Consider the following 307-nt stretch of genomic DNA (forward strand, 5'->3'; position numbering starts at 1 on the left):
AAGAAATGACCTAGTGTCACTACCAAATGTGCCATAAGGTGTCCATTACCAAATTATATCTTTGTATAGTTAACACGCTTTTTGATTTTGTATGTAGTTGATAATTTGTCTTATTGGTGTGTTTCTCTTGGTTTCATATATAAGTGTTGTTTCTTTTCAGTTATTCATTGGTTTTGCATATTCTATTTTCTATGTATCTAATGTTAACTATGCCATGTAAACCAACGGTGTATGAAAAAGGATGGTGGGCGTTAAATTTCACTATATTAATATTATCCGAAGGGAGGATCTATGTCGAGATCGATAG

This window comes from Penaeus monodon, chromosome 33 (genome assembly GCF_015228065.2).
Source record: "Penaeus monodon isolate SGIC_2016 chromosome 33, NSTDA_Pmon_1, whole genome shotgun sequence".
In the NCBI taxonomy this organism is placed as follows: Eukaryota; Metazoa; Arthropoda; class Malacostraca; order Decapoda; family Penaeidae; genus Penaeus; species Penaeus monodon.